Raw genomic sequence first — 7,728 nt, forward strand, 5'->3', positions numbered from 1 at the left:
CTGGCAACACCTATCTTACACAGTGTGTTTCTTTCTTGAAGCTCACTGGCTGAACCAATGTAACAGAGGTCATTTGGTGTAGAGTCTGTTCTGTTCAGTATGTCAGGTAGGAGGCCAACAAATCTGCCCTGAAATGCTGAAGGACCTGCTCTTTCAAAATATATAGTGTTTGAATCAGTCTTTCCATAAAAGCCTGTTAAGTGTTATTGATTTAGCAATGCATCAGTGGGCTGTCTTCTCCGCTCACTCCGCGTTCTCTTGCCCGCTCTTGCTCTCTGCTTTCATATCACCAAAGAAATAAAAAGAATCAGCTAATTATACCACCAATAGGATTTATGCAACCGAACTGGATGTTGTCAGAATATCATTTTCAACGGCTGTAAAACTCATAACACATTTTTAAAGATAGTACACATATTGTTTTTAGTTAGTATATTGTCAATATATGTGCCTCTGTGGTGGGATCTCAATAAACACACACACCATGGCTGGAGACACTCTCTATATGCTGCTTTTGAGAAGTGTTATTTATTGGCTTGTGAGATCGCATCAGGCCTGGATGGCAATGCTGTCATGCCAGGAGAGACATGTTTCATAGTGTGTAATAAATCCAAATAAACAGCATGTTCCCCTACACCTGATAAAAGTAATATTTCTTTGTTGTTTTTTTTGGTTTTTTTGGATGGAGACACCTGCCGTTCAGGCACAGATATCTCTGATCTTTGTCCAACTATAAGTAACTTTTAGTCACAAATCCCTTTTTTTAAAGTATAGCTTTAGTTAGGAGGGAGCACTGAAGCACAAAACACATGAACGTTAACTGCAGGTCTGTGACAGGATGCTAACTCGGCTTTCCTGCACCAAAGGTTTGGTATGCTACATAACCATTAACCACCTCGACCACCACACCCTTACTTTAAACCTTGCTATACTACTTCCAGCACACTTCCTGCGTTGGCATGGGACGTTTTTTTCGTCAATTTTGAAGTACAAAATCACCAAATATGGCCTGAAGACCTAAGATATTGGACTGTAGGGAGGAGCGAGTATACCATTATCTGTATCTGTTTATCCAACTAAATGATCTGTATTTGTATCCTTACCCTGAATGGTGGTAATTAAACGAAGTGGTTGGGGCTAGCTAGAAATTGTTAATTTTACCGAGAAATTCATATCGGTTAATCAGAAGTCTTTATATTTATTGGAAAACTATTTACAGAATTAATCGTCAGAGCAATGGTTTTTTTTTTGATGAAATGATTTTAGGCGAGAAATATTCAACAGAATCTTGATCCATATTTGATCAGCACTGCCTAGTTTGACAGTTTGATCTGAGTTTCGTACATTGAGCTGGACAGACTCCCTGAGGATGACCTGTCAATCACAAGGTAGGTACACCCTAAAGTATACCCTGCTTTATCATCTATTTTACTCTAAATTGTACCATCATTTACAAAATGAACATCATGCTGTATTGAAGAAGACTTGAACCTAGCAATTGAGACCATAAACTCATTAGGAAACCATTTACTGAGCTAATAAATCAAGTGAGAAGTCAGGTAATTTCTCCATAAGACTGTATGGCATCTCTGTTTTGTGCAGCCAATGGAGCTGCCCCTTATTGGCCATTAAATAGAATGCATGTTTAAAACATTTACACTTCACAGACCCAGAAGCTCTGTCCACTATATACTATACTGTCAATGGCTCAATCCTACTGGACAGGCTGTTTGGTATCAGCTGCTTCATTCATGCTTCTCTATTCTTATACAGCTGTACAACATGGCCATTATAACCTGATCTTACTATTACTTTGCTAACACATTCATGCCACAGCTCCATTCACCACCTCACATGCCTCCTTATGTGCTAAGTTTGGAATTTATTGATTAAGCTAAGATTTTACATATATGTTGCAGAATTTCTTTTGCGGATCAAGAGCTCCCTCTAAGAGCAGAGCCTTTTCTGGACAATCTAACTGCATAAGCACTTGCTCTAATTGGTCAATTCCTTGACGTAAGTGTCTCTGACTCAACTGACAAATGCCACTAATTGGTAATTCAACCTAATTTGCCACACCTTCATAATACTGTTTGCAAACCTAATGAAGTTATTCAGAATTAAAGTCCTCTACCAGACGGTGATTAGATTTTTTTTGTTTTTGTCTTCCTGCTTCATTCTGTTTGTTTTGCAGCAGCACACTACTGAATCATTACTGTTCCGTATCTGCGACATGTGACAGCTCTGCAAAGGTATTCCTTTTTCCAGGATTTTCCACAGTGCAGCTAAAGGATGACGGTTAAGATTAACGATAACAAAGAGCTTTCTGGTGACTCATCCCAGGACTCCAGGAGTGTTGTTTTTTTTTTCCTCAGCTGTCTCGTCCTCTCCCTGGTTTCTACATCGGTGCCCAACAGAACAGGCTAATTTCTCATCTCCAGTCTTCCCTAGTCATTACTTTTATCCCCCATCACTCTTTTTCCCTCCATCCCCCACTCCTCCTGTCTTCTCCCCAGCCTCCCACTCATCCTCGCCTGCTCTGTCGGGTCCTCCCTTGCTCGTTTTACCATCTCCTCCCCAAGTCTGGTGGTCTGTCTGCCCTGAGTAAATGCTTTAAAAGGGTGCAGTATGACTCAGAACATGTTTCTGGTCACTGTTAACGCATACCAATAGTAGTGGGGCCAGATGGCCGGTGTCTGGGCAGGGAGGAGGACACAAGGGCGTGAAACCAGCAGACAGCGTTACTGGGAGCAAAGGGCTTTAGAGGAGCAAAGTTAGGGCTTCATAGAGAATAAAAATACATACAATTTCTATGAATTGAATATTATAAAATGCTTTATAAACTAGTTTATGTCCCAGTTTTTGAGGGTGTGCAAAGAAGGTCATTATGTCAATTGTATCTCCAGACTGTCGGTTTATACCTGTTTACACACATTTTTATTGCTGAAATGTTTGGGTTGTACCACACTGACATTAAGACACTGATATTGATATATTCATTGGCACTAATATATTTATGATCACAGGGTGAAATTGCCCTTTACTGAGACATGATTGTGTTTCTAATGATACTAACTAAGGCTTTCTTGTGTAACAGCATTAAAGCAGACTATTCTAATAGGGGTGGCCAGACTGAGGCCATTACTCACCTTGGAGTGGCACAGAAATAGGTGTCCTTCTAACACTGGACAGAGGTTAGATTATGATGATCGTTTGCTTATGACCAAAATGTGTGTATCTAAAATAAGCCCCTGATAGTCTTGTGGATGAGCAGGCAATAAGAGAGACACAGCGCCGTTTTACTTGTCATCATCATCAGCTTTCACTACTTTTGCTTGTGCTTCCCATTAATTTATATGTGGAACAAAACAAGACAGGTGTGCTGCTAAATAGCGTCCCCAGTGGAGCTGCGGCAGTGGTTCAGCATAAAGAAAAAAATGACCCAAAATATGGCGCTATGTGGGGTGACAAGTGGGGTGGCCCCTGGCTCTGCCTATGCCTTAAAGGAATATTTTGAGATATACTGTGGGAAATATTTGCATTGTTGCTGACAATTAGATGAAAATATTCATACAGGGGCCAAGAAGTACAGTAGGGGTTGATTAGATGGGTTTACCAACCATCAGGTTATGTGCCTAACTATTTTAGCTCATGCGCAGACTTCCTTGGAGTCACTGTGAGGTTGCCAGGCAACCAGGGCAGGAAGTCAGTGCGCACAGTCAAAAAATAGTCTGGCACATAAATCCCCCGTAAAAGCACAACTAATCATTTTCACACTTCAGTTTTACACAGATTAAACAAACAAGATTACATCGTAATTTATGAGCTTGTTGGCAGATTTTTACCTTTGGAGCAAAGCCATGTAAGCTTTTTCCCCCTTTATGCTAAGCTAACTGGCTGCTGGCTGAAGCTTCATACTTAAAACGGAAGTGGTGTTGATCTATCCCTTGGCAAGAAAGCGAAAAGGCGCATTTCCCATATGTCAAACTATAGTCCTTTAAACTAGAATTGATTGTTGTTGTGAATGAACCGCTCTCCCTCAAAGAATCTTGGATTAGAATATGTAATCCAAATTTAGTATGAACAAAACATAAAAGAAATCTCTGCAGGAAAAAAAAAAAATAGTAGGCCTCCCATAAGGCTCCTGTGCTCAGTTATGCATGCTTGGCTAGCTTGCTTGTCCACATCACAGCAAAAATAAGGTTGAAAACACCATGCCACTCAAAGTACAGCCAAAAAGTGTGTTTAAAACAGCTTTTATATGTACCATATTACATACTACATATAAATAGTGGCAGTTCCTAACAAGAAATAAAAGTTTGTCAGCCCCTGTAACTTTTAACAAGTCAGCCCTCTGCATATTTAAATTAATGAAAATTAAGAGGCGCTGAGCAGTGAGTCAGCGCAGCTAGAAAACTAATCACAACAATTTCTTCCTCACTCTCTGTAACACTGTATGAAACAGAAACTGAGTACTCCATGAAAAGATTAATCCTGTCACTCTCAATAAGCATGTGATTATGTTGCATGCTCCTATATGAATATAATTTCTTTCTGATTAGATGTTTTTGCATGGATTTGATTATTTAATATACAGGTATAAGACAATGATGGCTGCAGGCAGCAATACAGCAATCAAACATCAATGTAGTCATGGTGAAAAGGGGTGATTTAAAAGCTTTAATTTTCAAAGAAAGGCCCAATAACTCTTGAGTTATGTCTTGGAGCCAAAATTGTACAATACGCTGTCATATTAGACCTCCTCCTTTCAGATGTATTAATGACTAGTCCTGTAGCTTCGATTTGCATTGGTTTGGAAACTCTGAGGTTCTGTGTGGATTCATAAATGAAAACCAGCCATCCAATTTATTCCTCATCATGGATCTTTTTCTGTTATGGAAATGATGACGAATGATTGTGTCTTCTATGATAATGGTTACATTTCCGTACATGGCTTCATCTTGCCACCGAAGAGCAGATTGCAAAAATGACATAAAATCCTTGTGATAAAACTTAGATTGAGGCTTCACACTGAAAAACGCCGCCATGGTGCGGGCCATTCATTTATAGCTTTTGTCCGTAATAAACCTCAATACCCTTGCCTCAGAGTCACTGTCCAATGAAAACCTAACTTTTAATAAACTAAGAAAAACAGCAATTTTCCTGTTTTCAGATTTGCATTTTTCATATTCATTGAGTTTGTATCTTAAGTAGACTATTAGAATTTTCTTATCCCATTAAGGAACATCCTTCAAATGTATCACTCTTTTGACAATGGGTCATTGATATCTCACAACTGTCGCTAGCAGATCTTTATCTTTCCAGCTAGCTAATTAAGCTAAAGTTATTTGAAAACGCTGTTTTTTGGCTGAGTTTTAACATTTCCAGCTGGCTTATTTTACAACCGGAATCCCGTAAAAGGGTTCTTACATCCTCGTATCTCATTTCTAACTAGCTTACACATGGACAAGCAAGGACAGGTTAGATTTACTGATCAATAGTGTTCGCATTTCACATTATAAGAAAATAAAGGTTTCTAGGATGAGGATGCGGGTAAGTAAATATGTTGGTGTTAGGATAAGCAGGATGCAATTGTAATTCACTATGTGTCAGTGGGTGGCACTAAAGTATAGGAGGTCAGTGTTGTTCTCAGCTGTTTTGACCCCGGAAAGGGGTTCACGTTTATGCATGGAGGAAGAAAAAAATATCATATTCTGCAAATGAAGGACAGCTTGTGGAGTCTGTACGGATGCAACGCTGTGTCGCTTGACATCAAACTAAAGTGAAAGTATGTCAACTCATTCCACCGTTTAACACCTCAGTAACTAGTACTTGGCTAAGCTCCTTCAATAATGTATTTGCTGATGTTAACACTATCTCAAATAGTGGGTTGCTGGATTATAAACCGTAACCCCACAAAATAACAAAATGCTATGTAGTATGAAATGCTCTTTGCTTTGGAAGTAATGCTAGGGTACTACTGTAGGTAGCTATTAGCCGGACATGCTAACGTTTGCTGTTTATGCAGTCAAAGCAGGCATGTATAATCCATTCCTTACACTTTGACTCTTGAATTTTTGGTTTTGGAAAGGCAAAAACAAAAGACAACACACTCCAAATTATTTATATACTGAGTATAACTACTACAGTTCTTCAACTTGGGGAGAAATCCAATCCGTGCCTAGTTATGGTTGCTAAATTATGAAAGGAATTTCGCCAACGGTCAATACATGGTTCTCCTAATCCTCTACTTAACTATTTTTTTACTCTAATCTCTTTGATAGATTGTTTACACTGTATTTGTATGGTTATATTTCACTTTTAGCTGTTGTATGCTGATACTTACATTTGTAGTGATAGGAATGAAAGCTTTTGCTATATAGTTCTGGTTTAGAATATGAGCTACCTGACAAAAATGTGTAAATGCAAACTATTAACTCCTTGCATTTACATTACCAAGGCAGAGACATACGGAAGGGGAAAGCAATTCAGGAAGTGATTCCTTCACCCAAAAGATTTGTTCTTTCAAATGAATTGTTTGCAAATGACAGCACTAAAACAAACTATTGTCCTATGCCGCCCCCCCCCAGCATACAGCTTTCTCACTCTTTACAGGCAACCGACTCTTCATTATGTTGAGCTGATGACAGCTACGGCCAAATTGGATGAAATTTTGCTGTTAGAGTGCTTGCCAGGTACCTCATTATGTTCAGAATGGCTCGCATTCACTGCTAAATGCATTCTCTCCCAGTGAGGGGTGATGAGGGAGAGAGATGAGGCGATTTTTCTCCATCATCCTGTCATGATATCCAGAGGAACCGGCAGGGGGGCTGTCCTAGGAGCTGCGTGCCTGCTGTAACTGCCCTCACCATGGCTGCACAGCATCAATCATGTCCCCTGAAATGCCTTTGACCACCCCCTGGGTGTCAGTCATGTTGTGAGAGTGAGTAAGCGCCGGTTTACCTGTAGGGCCCTGAGTATCCATCTACAGGCGACATTTAGGAAAATGGCTTTTTTATTTCTTTTTATTTCTTTTTTTGTAGTTTCTCCTTCATCTTCATGTCCACTTCCTCTATTTATCAGTTTTTTTATCTTGTTCTAATCAGAGGTCAATGAGGCCATCAGGAGATCGATGTTCTAGTTAAATAAGATTCAATTTTCCCTTAAGTCCCTGAGTGATACCTGGTGACATGACCGCTGTCCCATACACAGACCAGGGCCATGAGGAAAGACAGCTGTTGATGAAAGTGTCTCTCTTCCTCTCATACACACACAGACACACACTCACACAGAGGCAGTTTTTAAGTTCAGTGGTGTGCATGATCAAGTTTCAAACTTCACGTACGCTTATTTGATAAAGCCAAGAGTGTTCTCGTGCAAATGTTTTCTCTCCCAAATTTCTACAGAATAAAAAATGTCTAGTCGGTATTTAAGAAGACGCTGCAGAAAGGACATCTCTCGCCTTTGCAGGAAGTTGCAAATCAAAACTCAACAGCAAAATGCTTATTTAATGCTGCAATAAAACACAGAATGACACAACTTCTCACTTAATTTACTGGCTCAGTAAATAGTGTGCTTATGAGTTTATGGTCTCAGTCTCTTGTTTTAAGTCTTCTTCAATACATTATGATGTTAATTTCGTAAATGATGGTCCAATTTAGAGTAAAATACACGACAAAGCCGCTTATGCTTTTGGGCGTGGCTACCTTATGATTGACAGGTCATTCT

This window comes from Morone saxatilis, unplaced genomic scaffold, assembly GCF_004916995.1.
Source record: "Morone saxatilis isolate NCDOM2014 unplaced genomic scaffold, NCSU_SB_2.0 Contig1, whole genome shotgun sequence".
Classification (NCBI taxonomy): Eukaryota; Metazoa; Chordata; class Actinopteri; family Moronidae; genus Morone; species Morone saxatilis.